The sequence below is a fragment of the Lycium barbarum genome, chromosome 3 (assembly GCF_019175385.1).
Source record: "Lycium barbarum isolate Lr01 chromosome 3, ASM1917538v2, whole genome shotgun sequence".
In the NCBI taxonomy this organism is placed as follows: domain Eukaryota; kingdom Viridiplantae; phylum Streptophyta; class Magnoliopsida; order Solanales; family Solanaceae; genus Lycium; species Lycium barbarum.
In genome coordinates this window covers 133,860,279-133,874,882 of record NC_083339.1, presented here as the reverse complement: position 1 = coordinate 133,874,882, position 14,604 = coordinate 133,860,279, and positions in this window count along the sequence as shown.

The window sequence follows — 14,604 nt, the reverse complement described above, 5'->3', positions numbered from 1 at the left end:
TAAGGACCAATGTACCTAGGACTTAGCTTGCCTTTCCGACCGAATCTCATAACTCCTTTCATAGGGGATACTTTTAAAAAGACTTTTTCCCCTTTATGAACTCCGTATCACGTACTTTCTTATCTGCATAGGACTTTTGTCTGCTTTGTGCTGTCCGAAGCCGTTCTTGTATCAATGCAATTTTTTCCAAGGCTTGTTGAACCAGATCTGGACCTAATAGTTGTGCTTGGCCCGGTTCGAACCATCCAATTGGTGAACGACACCTGCGACCATATAGAGCCTCAAACGGTGCCATCTGTATACTCAATTGGTAGCTGTTATTATAAGCAAACTCTGCCAAAGGTAACTGATCATCCCACTGACCACCAAAATCAATCGCGCAAGCTCTAAGCATGTCCTCTAAAATCAGAATAACTCGCTCAGACTGTCCATCAGTTTGTGGATGAAAAGTTGTACTCAACTCGACCTGTGAACCCAACGACTTCTGAAAAGACTTCCAAAACTCAGCAGTAAATTGTGCACCTCGATCAGATATTATAGAAATAGGCACACCATGAAGTCGTACTATCTCACGGAGGTAAATATTTGCTAACTGCTCTGCGGTATGAGTAACCCGAACTGGTATAAAATGAGCGGATTTGGTGAGTCTATCCACAATCACCCAGACTGAGTCATGTTTCTTGAAAGTATTCGGCAAACCAACTACAAAATCCATCGTAATCCTTTCCCACTTCCACTCTGGGATAATCAAGTTTTGCATTACTCCGCTGGGTTTTTGATGTTCATATTTGACCTGCTGACAATTTAAGCAACTTGTCACATGCTTCAAAATGTCAGCCTTCATACCTTTCCACCAATATAATCCACGCAAGTCTTGGTACATCTTCGTAGCACCTGGGTGGATGGAGTACCGCGAGCTATGAGCCTCTTCAAGAATTAGTTGCTTCACATTACCTACCATAGGAATACACAATCTACCATGACAACGTAACACGCCTTCGTCATCAATAGAGAATGACTTAACGCCCCCATTTTGCACTCGATCTCGCAATCTAGCAAGACGGGGATCTTCATATTGGCAAGCTTTGACCTGCCCCACTAAGGACGATTGTGCCACCATAATTGCAAGTAACCTGCCTTGTACTGTATGATCAATCCGAACCCCGCGGTTGGCTAATACCTGAATATCCTTAGCCATAGGTCGTTCTTCAGCAGTAAATCGGGCCAAGCTGCCCATAGAGTTTCTACTCAAGGTGTCTGCCACCACATTCGCCTTACCAGGATGATACAAAATAGTAAGATCATAATCTTTAAGTAACTCTAACCACCGTCGCTGTCTCAAATTTAGATCTTTTTACTTGAATATGTATTGCAAACTCTTGTGATCAATATAGATTTCACACGACTCACCATAAAGATAGTGACGCCAGATCTTGAGTGCAAATACAACTGCGGCCAATTCTAAGTCATGAGTTGGATAATTCTTCTCATGTTTCTTTAGCTGTCGAGACGCATAAGCTACCACTTTACCATTCTGCATCAAGACACAACCCAACCCGACTCGAGATGCATCACAATAAATGGTGAAACCACCCTCATCAGTAGGTAAGGTCAAAATCGGAGTCGTAGTCAACGCAGTCTTTAATTTCTGAAAGCTTTCTGAACATTCATCTGACCACTGGAATACCACACCTTTCTGAGTTAAACGTGTCAATGGAGCAGCTATCTTCGAGAAACCCTCCACAAACCTTCTGTAATATCCAGCTAGTCCCATGAAGCCGCGTATCTCTGTGGGAGTAGTGGGTTGAGGCCAATCTCGAACTGCTTCAATTTTCTTTGGATCAACTTGAATCCCATCTTGGGACACCACGTGTCCTAAAAATGAAACTGTGCTCAACTAGAACTCACATTTTGAGAACTTGGTATGAAGCTTTCGTTCCCTAAGTGTCTGTAGCACAACTCTCAAGTGTTGTCCATGCTCAACCTCATTTCGAGAGTAGACCAAAATATCATCAATGAACACAATCACAAAATGGTCTAAGTATGGCTTGAATACCCTGTTCATGAGGTCCATAAATGCTGCGGGGGCATTAGTCATCCCGAATGACATCACCAAAAATTCGAAGTGCCCATATCTTGTCCGAAAAGCTGTCTTTGAGATGTCCTCAGTCTTGATTCTCAGCTGATGATAACCTGATCTCAAGTCAATTTTGGAAAAATGAGTAGCACCCTGCAGTTGATCAAACAAATCATCAATACGAGGCAATAGATACTTATTCTTGATAGTCGCCTTGTTCAGTTGTCTGTAGTCAATGCACATTCTCATCGTGCCATCCTTCTTCTTCACAAATAACACAGGTGCACCCCAAGGCGATACACTAGGCCTAATGAACCCCTTATCAAGTAGCTCTTGGAGTTGAACCTTTAGTTCTCTCAACTCGGCGGGAGCCATACGGTATGGAGGAATAGAGATAGGTTGAGTCCCTGGAACTAAATCAATGTTGAACTCGATTTCTCTCATCGGGGGTAGGCCGGGTAAATCTTCAGGAAAAACATCCGCAAATTCGCGAACAACAGGAACACTATCAATAGTAACATTCTCCGCTCGAGTTTCATGAACGGTAGCAATAAAACCCAAACACCCATGATTAATCATTCGTCGTGCCTTTACATAAGATATTATTTTTCCTTGAGTCACAGGAGTCATGCCTTTCCACACTAAAGTTTCTCCAGGAAAATTAAAACGTATAAGCTTAGCATAGCAATCAACCGATGCAAAACATGATGCCAACCAATCCATGCCCATAATCACATCGAAAGCGGACATCGGTAACACACATAGATCAACTACGGTGTCCCATAATCACATCGAAAGCGGACATCGGTAACACACATAGATCAACTACGGTGTCCCTGCCCTGAACAGATATCACACAATCTCTATAAACTCTATCCACTAATATACTTCCCCCCACTGGGGTTTCTACCACATACGGCACATTAATAGACTCAACTCCCCGTTCTAAGAATATAGCAAAAGAAGGAGATACATACGAATACGTAGAACCAGGATCAATAAGAGCATATGCACTATGAGACCCAATAGTAATAATACCTGTGACTACTGCATTAGATGCCTCGACATCCTGTCTGGTCATAGCAAAGAATCTTGGCGGTCCACCCCCTCCCTGAGCAACCTGTGCACCCTGTCGACCCTGTCCACGAGCACCCTGTGGAGCGGTCCTAGCTGGCTGAATCTGACCCTGTGTAGCTGTAGTAGTTCCCTGCGGCTGTGTAGTAGCTCGACTAGCACCAGAATTTCCTTTAGGACACTATTTAGCAATATGCCCCCTTTCACCACAAGTAAAACAAGCCCCATCTGCCCCAAAGCAACGACCACTGTGATTTCTACCACAGTTAGAACACCTCGGATGATAACCTGACTGATATGAGCTATTACCCTTCCGCTGCATCTGCTGCTGGCCCTGTCTAGCGGAATAACCACCAGAAGACTGCACCACTGATTCTGACTGAGTAGATCTGGACTGCCCACGATAAAAACCACTCTTGCCCCTAGATGGAACACCACTAAACCCACATGTGTTACGTGGCTTTTTGCTTTCACGCTCAACTTTGTCCATCTCTAGATAAGACTCGTAACAGAGAGCAGTGTCAACTACATCTGAATAGGTACCATATCGCACATCTCGTACCACAGGACCACGATAGCGATGCTCAAGTCCATCCACAAATCGTCTTACCTTCTCTCTCGGATCCTCTACCAAATAAGGTACATACCTGGATAAATCTGTAAACTTGGCCTCATATTCTGTAACGGTCATAGTTCCCTGCCGCAGATTATTGAACTGACGTCTCATGTCATCTTGCTTGCTTAATGGAATAAACCTGTCCTTAAATAGTTCTAAAAATTCTGACCAAGTAATAGGTGGTAACCCTGCTTGTCTACCTCTCTGAATCGAAATCCACCAAGACTCTGCAGACCCTGAGAATAAGAAAGTGGCAAATTCCACACCACGAGTCTCCTTCAGCCCCAACGTAGTCAATATCTTTTCACAACGATCAATGAAATTCTGAGGTTCAATAGAAGTAGGTGAAGCATCAAACTCTAGTGGCTTAAGATCCATGAAATTCTTAAACTCCTTAGATTGCCCTGCAGACTGGACAACCTGTTGAGGGGCCAACTGAGGTGTCTGATTAGCTGCAACATTCAACTGAACTTGAGCTTGTGCTTGTGAAGTGGCCTGAGGACCTGGAATTCCACCATGATTAGGCGCCAATGCCTCCAACACATTCAATAATCTGGTCACCACCTCTGCGGGCATAGCAATAGTAGGGACGGCAGCTGGTGCCGGTGGATTGTTCTGAACCACTTGTTCCTGCACTTGCTCTGACGCAACTCGGGGCTGACCCCCATTCACAACTTCAGGCTGAGGAGTGGCCTGAGTCCTAGTCTGAGCTCTAGTCTGATGAGCACTAGCTTGGCTACCACCGCGGGTAGCACTCTGCCCAGCACCACGTTTAGCAGATGAAGATGCGCGTTTCTTAGCCATCTGCGAAATAAATATTACAAGGATAAACTTGATTCATCTCATGTACGAACAAGGAATGAAAGAAGGGAAAAATTCCTAGATGTCCAGTAGCCTCAAGTTCATAAGTATGGGCGCCTACATACCCATGAACAAGACTCTACTAAACACTGCTCCATGGACCCGAGACTTAAAGCCTAAGCTCTGATACCAACTTTGTCACATCCCAAAATACCCGCTAGACGTGATTGGCACCCAGCAAATTGTTATATCCCGTGTTTTCACACGTTTGGAAAGACTTGAATTATATTGGATTCTTGAGATATAAGATCAATTTGATATTTTGTTGAACATAGGAGTTATGCATGAAAGAATAGAATCATGAAAGTGTGGGACAAGGCTAAGGGTAATTTTGGAACTTTGGAAATTAGTTTCGGGAATTACAAAATACGATCCACACTTTGTTGGGCTTGTAAAATGTGAAGCAAAAATGAAGCCCAATTCCTAAGGGTGGCCGGCCATGCTAGGCCTTGGCCCAAGCCCATTTTTAGTTGGTCATGTGCTTGGTTATGTGACCAAGCACTTCAACTACATATATACAATTGAAGCCTTAGGATAAGCATAACAAAAAAAAAAAAACAAGAACAAGAAAGAAGAGCAAGGTGCTCTTGGGTTTGCCCTTCAAATTTAGCCCTAAAAAATATTGCTTCAAAAATTCAATTCTTGTTGATTTCCCACTAAGTCAAGGTTCCTTTGCATCTTGGTGTAGTTGGTTTGGAGTGGGGAGCATTGGATTCCTCAAAGTGAACATAAGTTCAAGTGAAGAAAGCTTAAAGGAAAGGTAAGAATTTCTACCTTTTTATTGTGTTGTTGAGCTTTGTTTGTGTTGTAGTATGTGGAAATGTGTTGATTGTATGAAGAAATAGAAGTTTGCGAAGTGGGTGTGTGTATGAGTGTGTGGCCGTGGGTATGTACTACTTATATAGCCTCTATGTGTTGAATTTATGTTATAATCTAGTCATGATTGTAATGAAATGCATATGGGAATTGAAAGTTGGATGAATTTAGTTGATGTTGCAAAATGAGCATATGGCCGTGTGGTGTAATGGTCTTGGAATAAATATGAATCAAGTTGTGTAATGTGTTGGAGTGTTGGTATTGTGATGTTTGTAATGTGAATGAAGCTAGAATGATATAAGTTTGTGTTGAATTGGAATGTGAACACTTATGTCGTTTTAGTACAATTTTTCGACATTAAGAAAATGAAGTGTTTGGTTGTGAATTATGATGATCATTGATGAATTTGGAAGTTGGAAACTTGCTATGAAATTGTATGCCAAAGATTTGATGTTTTGCATAAGTTATGCTTTTGGCGGAAAATTATATATCATGTATGTCAAGTGTATCTCTTAAGGAAATTGATATGAAGTGTCTCTAAATCTATGTTGTGATGATCTTGAGTGATTATGGATGTGAGATTGATGATGTTAGTTTGAAAGTTTGGACTAGAATGAAAGTTATGTCAACTTGTGAAAGCAATGACTAGTTGAAGGATGATTGTGCTTTTAATGTTCATTGATGATATCGATGTTGTTGTTGAATTATAGCCGAGTTGAATTCTCGGGGTGCTATATGTATAGGGGAAGTGCTGCCGAAATTTCGGTAGCCAAATTTGCATTAAATTAAGACTTTGGTATTTATGGCTTACAATTGGTAAACTTGACCAATTGCAGTTTTTCGACGAAACGGGAAGTGAGATTGGAAAGGCTCAAGGAGCGCGAAAGGTATGTAAAGCAACCCCAATTCTTCCCTTGGCATGCCCCTAGTGTGTTAGGGTCAAATCCGGGCCTCGAAGGACCTCTTGGCCCTCGGAATCCGCAAGACAAAATTTCAGTTTTTCCTTCAGTAGAATTGAACCATTTTGATACGCTTTTTCTGAAATTATGCAATTTTGCTCTAAATAATTCAGAAAGTCATAGAATGTTTGTATAACCTTTTTAGGTGATACTATATGCTTAGAGGGCACAATTTGAGCCCGCCGCCTTGTTTGTCCCAAGGCGGGCCCGCTATTTACGGTTTTGCCCCTAATGTGTTAAAGCTTCCTTTTTAAGCGATTTTTGAAAGAAATGTTTTAATTACCCTACTAATCGCTTAACGAATATTATTTTAAATATTCTGTTAAATATTATAAATTATTTTGACACTCGGAATGACTTCGGGAAAGTTATACTTCTGTAATTTATTATGATATCCGAAATACATTTATTATGATTCCGTCCGACCCCATTGGATTTGTTTGTCTTTGATACGCTTCATCGAGTCTTTGAAAACATTTATTATATTTTTAAATTGCATTAGTCTCTCACTACTCCATTCGTGGATGTCCCAATGTTTCCCACACTGAGCCCGGGCCAGGATATGTTGTCAAGCGTAATTCTCTGCATTGTTCGCCGCGTCCCAATGTGAGGGGGCATGTATACGCGTACATGGGTCCGTGGAGTATGATGTGCCATGTCCGTCTATTCTGATCTGATCTGTATGGCCATTTTGATATGACATTATATGATACGGGGCCACGCCCCTTTTTCTGATTCCTCTGTATAGTGGCACCAGCGTCGGGAGGGTGGCCACATTCTGTCTGCCGAGTCCCGTGGCAGGGACCGGATATGATATGATATGACATATGTTTCTGTACACATTCTGTTTGATTTGGAAATATGGATTTGACACTCTGGATTTTGTACCCATTTTCTGTAATCATTATGATTTGACTTCTGTGATTCCGCTTTACATATTCAGTACATATTTCGTACTGACCCCCTTTCTTCGGGGGCTGCGTTTTCATGCCGCGCAGGTACGGACGACAGGTTTGGTGATCCGCACGTTTAGGATCCCATTTCTGCTATTTTGGGGCGCTCTCTTCTACAGAGCCCATCTTTTGGTACAGTCTGTCACTGCTATCTGGATATGTACTTTGTTCAGGGTATGACGGGGCCCTGTCCCGTCTTATGATTGCGATATGTTCTGTAGAGGTCTGTGGATACATCTGTGTGGGTTCTGTACATATGTTTGGGATGTTTTGGTTTTATGACAGCTTTATCGGCTTCTGTGTGCCAAGTCTGCTTTTCTGCTAAATTCTGTAGCATCCACTAATGTTACTATTATATTACATTATTTTGATAATATGCTAAATTGGGTATCGGGTACGTATAGGTGCCCAGCTAGGGCACTGGTCGCGGCCCACGGAGTTGGGTCGTGACACAAATACCACCCGCCAGGCGAACCATATATCATACTCTTAATCGTTTACAAAAGCACTAAAAGAAAATAAGTGCAGGTCCAACAACGTTATTAATGATAAAAATGTGAAATAGTCGCCAACCAAATCCCTAATCAATTTACAAAAATCAATCAACGCTAAGATAAAAAGATTCTCTAGCCCACATCCCACGCTAAGACCATGGAGCATCTAACAGAGTTACATGAGTTTGAGTGTCGGGCATGTAAACCCAAAATAAAAGAAATAACTAGAAATAAACTAGATAAAGCTGAAATGGTTGCCTCCACGAACAATGCGGTGGCTCACCTCAGCAACAGAATCCACTCACGAAGTCTTCAATTACCAGCCTCGTTCTCAACGACAGTATCTGCATGGACATGCAGGTAAGGAGTGAGTTATACATAAATATAACCCAGTAAGATCCTCGACCCGCCACTTCAAATACCCCTGGAACAAGTGTTAGAAAATACAAACACACAACAAGCACAAAAATATTATGCATATGAATATATGATTATATAATAGCAACTAAGGTCCAAACCACTGTTTATCAAATATATTATATATCTCAACACAATTTACACTACAACCGTCATAAGTGGCAGTTAAAGAATTAATCAACACCATGAATCCACGGCAGCATACACAATGTGCCAAATATGTCAGGAAGCATACACAATGCTGAGGGAAGCATACACAATGCCCCAGTATCATCAAGAAGCATACACAATGCTAAGGGAAGCATACACAATGCCCCAATATCATCAAGAAGCATACACAATGCTAAGGGAAGCATACACAATGCCCCAATATCATGGCTCACAGCTATATCATATCACAAAATAATTTATAAAGAGAGTTTTGGATTATTTGAAAATAAAGTATAAGCGGTTGGCCTGAAGGACCACCGATTCTGCCAAGCACACGCTCGTCCCAACACATGGACTAGGCAGAGAAAACATATTTTTAAAACGGGTTTTGAAAAGCAAGTACCCAAAGCTTAAAGTCTCACTTTCCTCAAATTCACAATTCAAACACACTTCCCAATAAATCAAAATTGCATTCTCGAGTCTCCGGATTGCCTCAAACTACACAAAAACGGATTTAGAATGGTCAAAACCCTTAGGGTAAACCACTTCTATATTTTTAGAGGCTTAAACGGTTAAAGTCAAATTTTAAAGGACGAAAACGCCCTCCGGTCAATGTGTTCAAAACCCGAAAAGACTTATGTTTTCGGAAAGGCCTTAACGAGAGGATTCCAACGATATATAGAAGTCTAAAATCCGATGCTGTTTGCCCTTTCAAATCAATGATTTTAGTTGAAGAACCCTAGAGCTAAACTTTCTCAATTCCTCAAAATATTCCCATGTTTTCACCATAAAAATTCACCCATAATTATATAATAAAATTAAATAAAAGATCAGAGGCATTACCTTGATGATTTAGGTTGAAAATCCTTATTTTTCTCCCCTCTTTTTCTTCCCTTCCTTCTACTGCGTTTTTTTTTCTTGTTTCTGCTTCTATCGTTTCTGTTTTCTGTTTTCACGTCTGATGCATCAGACTTTTATTCCTTTTTCTCTTTATTTTCTTTTTCTTCTTTTTGTGGGCTTGGTCCACATCTCTTTTTCCCCTTTTTTGTTTTAAAGGACCCTTTAATCCTCCTTTTATTTTATTTTGTACCACTTAATTCTTCTATATATATATTTTTTTTATTTTTTTATTTCCTTCTTTTATTTAAATTACCAACTAAGCCTAAAAAAAATATGGGTTATTACAACTACTACCTCCACTGTATTTCTAAAAGAGAGAGGCACAGCCTTCTCTCTACCCCTTCTTCCACACACTTCCACTGCAACTACACCGTGAAATGACCAATCCACCTATCCTCCATACAGATCCTCCTCTCCAAATTCCCCCAAAACCACCAGATCCACACTTATCAGACATAGAGGAAAGGGAATACCCACCTTCCCCAAATCCTAAACCCCTCTCCTATAAAAGTGTCATATTTGGTAGGGATGAAGAAATCGAAATGTCTTTTATCTATGAATCAAGCCATCGGAAGAATCTAAAGATGGAGGATAACTTTGATCCTCCATCAGATCTGGACGCAATAACTTTAACTTCTGAGGAACAAGAGCGGCTATACCAACCATGGCGGTTTTCCGTCATCGTTAAGTCTTTGGCAAAAAGTTGAGCCACCAATACTTGAAAAATAAGTTGGATAATCTTTGGAATATTGACGAGCCCTTAACACTCATATAGATCTAGGCTCAGATTTTTATATGGCTAAATTTGAAGAAGAATATAGTCTTGCCATGGTGTTGTTTGAAGGCCCATGGTTTGTAGCAGGCCAGTTCCTCTCAGTTAGACGGTGGGAACCGAATTTTGTTCCGACAGACTCTATAATAGATACGGCGGCAATTTGGGTACGGTTACCACAACTGCCCACGGAATTTTACGATAGACGAATTTTGGAGAAAGTAGGAAGAAAAATTGGCCAATTGGTCAAAATTGATGCTTTTACATCAGCTACCCTTAGAGGACGGTATGCCAAGATCTGCGTGGAAGTCAGTATTGATGTCCCAGTTAGGACCTCTATCACAATTGGACATCATAAGCAATTATTAATCTATGAAGGGGATGGCATCAAGTGTGTGGGGTGTGGAAGGATAGGCCACACGGTGGATGCGTGTACCCATAAACCACCCCTCATCCCAATGACAAATGCAACAGATGGAACAGAGATGACTGACAAGCATGGAGAATCAGAATGAAAGACGGTGAGCTTTGGTAAGAGAAGGAAAAACCCTCAAAGGAAAAATGAACCACAGGTTGGGACGGTAAGCCAGCAACAAAGAGGTAAGAAGGTACACGTTGATACCCATGATGGTACCTCTAGTAAGCCTCCACACCCCAATCTCTTTTCCTACAAGGTCCGGCAAAACTCCGGCAAGGGTAAAGGGGCAGTAGCTAACCCTAAAGCCCAATTCATTTTTACAAATGAAACCCACCCAGTAATGGAAGACCCATATGATATTGGGCCGATTAATGTGGCCCAACATAGCGATGTCCCGCCTGTATTTAATACTCCTGTTTTTAATTTTGGTCAGGTAAAGAAAGTGGCACAAGCCCAATCCTCTAAGGCCCACTCGGGTGGGACAAAAACCAGCCAAAGAACCAAGCAAAAGGTGGGAAGAAGAAAAAATGAGAGCAAAATTACCAAGGCCCAAAAATGGTTTTACAAGAAATCACTTTTAAGATTAATGATGGGCCACTGCAGAAAAAGAGGAACCTGGATAAGTCATTTAAGTCAACTAGCTCCTCCAGCAATCAGAAAAAAACCTCAACATTACTGAGGTAAAAAATATTCTCCCTTCATCTGAAATATTTCCCCACTTCCCCATAACCACTAATATGAATACCCATGCAGCGGATTTGGCAAATCCAAGGAAGGATTTCACACGTCCACCTACACTAATCATTTCAGTGGGGTGGACATGAGTACAAAAACCTCTAACAAGAAGTCGGTAATTAATGGTTAACTAGTTTCAAAAAATACTACTCATCTTTATATATAAGGTACCAAGCCTTTCAAATTTCTAAAGGCAAATTTATCCTAATATTACTCTTGATGCTAGTAGTTCTCTTACTCAGAATTTTCCCTCCACTATCTCTGATAACTTAAATGGCAGAGAACTCACTTCCCCTAGTGTTTATTACTGCTCCACCACCCCTGGACTATCTCCCCGCCTCATGGCTAGAGATGGGTCTACAGGGAAGCTCCATGGCCCTGAATGTTCAGGCGGAAGGGAGGGATGTACTACTAATTGTAAAGAATGCTCGCTTCTTAGCCCACATGATCACTCAGGGGCTGAACAATGGCATGGTTAACTATGGCCACAATGTCTGGATGCAAACCCTACTCCAAATCGTGGGCTAAACAGTCCCAGAGGAAATGCATGCACACATTATCTCAACTATAATGTCAAATGTGACCCAATCCCTTTCTTTCTTCTGACCTGTGGACCAGTTACTACCACCCCTACACCCATCCTTTGTACCCTGGACTCCACCACCCTCCCCAGGACACCATGCAAATGGATTCAACATCAGTGACCACAACTACTCAGAGCTCAGAAACCTACACCTCCCAAAACATAACACTCCAATCCTTAAGAGCTCAGAACAAGGACCTAGAGGCAATGCTCACCTCAATACATATTCCAAAATCATCAGCAATCACCCTGGAAGATCTCCATATGATGGAGTTCAAGTGTCCAAGAAGAGAGATGTTGATTGTGATGACCCTCATAAGATTATTAAAGTTTGGGATGGGCCTGAAATTCCCAGCAGACAACAGGTCAGGGGATTTTACAGTGGTCCTAAACCCAACACTAGCTCGTCTGACCAAAGAGACCCTATGGACTACCACCACCTCATCAGGGAAGGGGAAGGGGGTAAGGAGGGAAACCCTAAAAACACAAAAGTTTAATCTTGTGAATTTTATTATCTAGAATGCTAGAGGAGCCAACAACCTCGAATTTAGAAGGCACTGCTCTGCCATGATAGGAGTGCACAGACCTGATATTCTTATTCTTCTTGAGACCAAAATGATTGAGCATAAGCACATAGTCCAGCAACTTGGTTTTAACTTTGTGATTCAAAGCCCAGCTGTGGGGAATTCAGGTGGCCTAGTCATCCTGTGGAAGGATGACTACTTAAAAATGGAAGACCTTTCTATCACTAACCAAAGCATCCATGCCATTGTTAAGGTAAATAATCTTAACCAGCCTTGGTACTTTAGTGTTATCTATGCTAGTAATACTATGAATGATAGGAAGCTTCTATGGGAACAACTTTGCACCTTTTCTAATAACATTAATGGTCCCTGGCTGATAGGTGGAGACTTTAATGAGATCCTTCGTGCTTCTGATAAATTTGTTGGTAATCATATTAATAACAATAGAGCTAACTGCTTTTGGAGACATATGAACTACTGTAAACTAATCGACCTAGGCTTCAAAGGTAGTCGTTATACATAGACCAATAAGAGATATAGGAATAGACAGAACCTCATCCTAGAAAGGTTAGATAGATGCTTTGCCAATGATGAGTGGCTTCAGTTCTATCATGATGCTACTGTCACTCACTTTCCTAGAACCCATTTTGATCACTGTTCTATCCAAATTAAGCTTACTAACCCACACTGAACCCCAATGATAAACCATTTAGAATAGAATCCATGTGGTGTCAACACCCTGACTTTGGAAATTTAGTCAGAGAAAGCTTCTAACATTCCCAAGACCTCACCAGAGACGTTGCCTCTTTTAAGCATAGAGTCACCTTATGGAATAAAGAGGCTTTTGGAAACATCTTTCATAAAAAGAGACACCTCCTAGCTAGACTTGAGGGCATCCAAAAATCTAGGAATTACCCTTATAACACCTATCTCCAAAACTTAGAAACCACCCTCCAAAGTGAGTATAATGAGATCTTAAGACAGGAGGCTGAGTTTTGGAGGCTTAAATTCAGAATCACTTGGCTAAAAGAAAGAGACTCCAACACTAGGTTTTTCCACACCTCTACCCTTAACAGAAGGAGGAGGAATAGGATTCTAGCTCTTAAAGATAATGTAGGAAACTGGATTCAAGACACCACTGCCATTAAAAAATCTATCACTAGTTTTTACCAAGATCTGTATACCTCTGATCATCTCTATGCTGACAGACTTCTTAATCCCAACCCTTCTATTGGAGGTAGTTTATCTGAGACTGATAGGATCATCCTTAATAGGCCTTTGGGAGATGAAGAAATTAAACATGCTATCTATTCCTTTAAAGCTTTCAAAGCCCCTGGACCAGATGGTCTTCATCATTTTTTCTACCAGAAATTCTGGGATGACATTCATAGGCCTCTAACTATGTTTTGCAAGGAAGTGTTCCTAACCAACACCATGAAAGAGGAACTGAACACTACTTATCTTTGCCTAATTCCTAAAACTGCTAATGCTTCAACCCTTAAAAACTATAGGCCTATTGGACTTTGGAACACTCAATATAAGATCATCACTAAGATTATTGTCCATAAAATAAAAGCTCTGCTTCCTACCATCATAGGACCCACCTAAGCCAGCTTCCTTACTGGTAGAAGGGCAACAGATAATGTTATTATTGTCCAAGAATATATTAGCCATTTTAGGAATATGAAAGGTAAGCATGCTAATATGGCCCTTAAAATTGATCTGGAGAAGGCCTTTGATAGACTAGAATGGGCTTTTATAAAAGACACTCTGCACTTCTTTAACTTTCCTCCCAACCTCACAAACCTTATAATGTCTTGTGTCTCCACCACCTCCATCTCTATCCTTGTAAATGGAGGAAAGACTGATTTTCAACCCTCTAGGGGAATTAGACAAGGAGACCCCATATCCCCTTACCTTTTTATCCTATGCATAGAAAGGTTAGCTAGAAGTATCAATCATGAAGTAGATATCCTCAACTGGAACGCCATATCCATTAGTAGACAGGGTCCCAAACTTTCCAACCTATTTTTTGCTGATGATCTAACCTTGTTTGCTAGAGCTAATTACAAAAATTGCCATACTATCATGTCTACCCTTAATAGATTTAGCTCTGCCTCTGGCTAAAAGATAAACCATGCCAAATCCAAGGTAGTTTTTTCCAAGAATTGGAGTTCAGAGGAGAAAGATGCCCTATCCGCCCTATCCAACTATATGTCCATAAAAACTAGTAACCACTTTGGCAAGTATCTTGG